This window comes from Rhinoraja longicauda, chromosome 14 (assembly GCF_053455715.1).
Source record: "Rhinoraja longicauda isolate Sanriku21f chromosome 14, sRhiLon1.1, whole genome shotgun sequence".
NCBI lineage: Eukaryota > Metazoa > Chordata > Chondrichthyes > Rajiformes > Arhynchobatidae > Rhinoraja > Rhinoraja longicauda.
In genome coordinates, this window is record NC_135966.1 from 13,210,663 (window position 1) to 13,213,254 (window position 2,592).

Consider the following 2,592-nt stretch of genomic DNA (forward strand, 5'->3'; position numbering starts at 1 on the left):
AAATGAAGTCCCAAATCCTTAGACTCCACACCACTTTTGAGAACTTCCTCTACGTTATTTTCATATTACTTTATATATCAGCTTTACTATTCAAATAGGTTTGGTGACCTTTAGAACCTCAACGAGATTGAAAGTAACCAATTATATGCACTTCCTGTTTCCCCTCCACTGTCAATCTAACCACTTGTTCATGGTTTCCAATCAAATGTCTTAGTTCTACAATTTGAAATTTGAGCCATATCATCAAGAACTGAAGTCAGAATTGTCCAAAATCAGAAATTTAGGTCCTGAAAATGATGTTGTATTTCTTCCCATATTGGCTAACTAACATCCCAGATGATTAAAAAAAACTCATTCCCAATAAAAATTCAGTAATTCTTCAGGCTTACCAAGTAAACTGAATGTTTTTTTATTGTGAAAAAAGTATACAATTATCCTTGATTAGTTTGAATACATTACGCAGCTTTACAGCTACTTCTGTGTACATATCAAATACGTCCCCTTTACACATTTTACACACAATTCACTTTTAGGTTCATAGCCATGTGTATGACCAAATACTTCCCCCTTACACATTGAATTCATGCTATGTTAAAAGGTATATCCACCCAAATCTCTGTTTCTGCTTCTACTACTAACACCATAATCTCCCCTGTAGGGTCCAGCAGAATACTTCTCCATACCTCCCCCACCTCTCATTGGGCCATAGTGGGACGGCTCAGGGGAGTAGCTTCCAAAGTTATCATAGGAATCGTCGAAATTATCATTATTGTAACCTCTTTCGGCACCATAGGCCTGAAAGCCGTAATCACGAATGCGATCACTGTAACTACCTCCTGAAAAGGAACGGTCACGCCGGGGATACCCCCCATCACCATAACCACCATAGAGGTCTCCTCGACCTCCTCTCTCATTGTAGTAGCCGCCCCCGCCGCCTTGCGGCCCGTACCCGCCAGAATTGCCAAAACTGCCATCACTCCGACCGTTTCTTTGGGGAAAGCTGCCAGCTCGACCGCGAGGTCTACTTCCGCTCTGCATCTCTTCCTTCGACAACCCCTTCTTGACTTCGCACCGGTAGCCATTAATCATGTGGTACTTCTGGATTACAGCTTTATCAACGGAATCGTGGTCATCGAAGTACACAAAGGCAAAGCCTCTCTTCTTGCCAGTGTCTCGGTCACAGATCACATCCACTTTTTCAATCATCCCATAATCCGAGAAATAGCTCTGCAGATCGTTCTCGTCGAGGTTTTCCTTTATGCCGCCCACGAAGATCTTCTTTACCTTCATGTTGAAGCCCGGCTTGTTCGAGTCTTCTCTTGGCACGGCTCGCTTCAGGTCTACCGTGCGGCCATCTAAGACATGAGGCCTAGCAGCCATTGCAGCATCCGCCTCGCTCGGCGACGAGTATGTGACAAAGCCGAAGCCTCGGGGGCGCCTGGTGATGGTGTCCTGGACCACGACACAGTCAGTTAGCTTGCCCCACTGCTCGAAGTGGTTCCGCAGGTTCCCTTCCACCGTTTCGAAGCTGAGCCCGCCAACAAATAGCTTACAGAGCTGTTCCCTCGCCATGTTGTACAGCCGCCTTCACCACACACTGCAGGAGACTGACTGCCTGCCTAATGAGCTCTATATATAAGCGGCGGCGCGGGGGGCGGGGCATAGCCCGCGCTCCCCGCCGCTGATTGGCCGGCGGGCGGCTGCTAGGTAACCTCGGCCCCATTCTGCGCTGCGGCTCGCGAGCCCGCCCGCCCGCGAGCCCCATTGTCCTCAGCAGAGATAGGAACCGCTCTCAGCACTCAAGAGTGCTCGCCTCAGTCTCACCATATACCCGGGCTTCAATACCAGAGCAAGTACGACCATTTAAAACAAGGTATACGTAAAAATGCAGATCAAACAACTTTCTGCATTTCAAAAAAAATTGTAGTACTGCACACTGCTTTAAATTCACCGTTCCTGCATCAGTGCAAACGGGGACAAGATTTGTAATGATCGTCAATAGCCTAAAGCATGCAAATCAGCATCTCAGAAATATGAATGGGCCAGGCCTAATGTGACTTTGGATAAACTTTTATACCTTTCCAAATAATTCTATTTTGAATTGCAAGTAATACTGGTGATGTTAACATTATAAATCATGCTCGTGTACATTGGAGGGGGTCTTTACTATTGCTGCTTCCCAGACATGTAACATCTCTAAATGTCTTTATAATTTAAATACTTTTCCAAAATTACTCTTCTCCAAGTCACAACTTTGCCATATTAAAAACTTGGTCAAACAGGATCTTGCATTCAAGAAGAATCCAAATTAACACTGACTGTGATATCTTGAGCTCAGACATAGAATAACAAGTTAACTCACTGCTGACCGGAACATGACTGCACAACTGTACTGTGTTTTATTCAATCATTCACAATTCTCCAACCAAAGGTGGCGCTATTACAACTCCTTCCACCCTAATAAAAAAAATATTTCCTGGTGGACATTTTGTTTTGAATATAACCAACGGTATGAAATTATTACAATCTTGTCTGATAGTTTACTTTTATATAACCTGAATAAAATGAAGGCATCATGCATATATGTTGCAT

At 44.4% G+C, this 2,592-nt stretch overlaps 1 pseudogene; it reads right to left on the reverse strand.

Moving 5' to 3' along the window:
* Positions 1-367: 367 nt before the first annotated feature.
* Positions 368-1,616, reverse strand: LOC144600065 (heterogeneous nuclear ribonucleoproteins A2/B1 pseudogene; annotated as a pseudogene).
* Between the last annotated feature and the right edge of the window lie 976 nt (positions 1,617-2,592).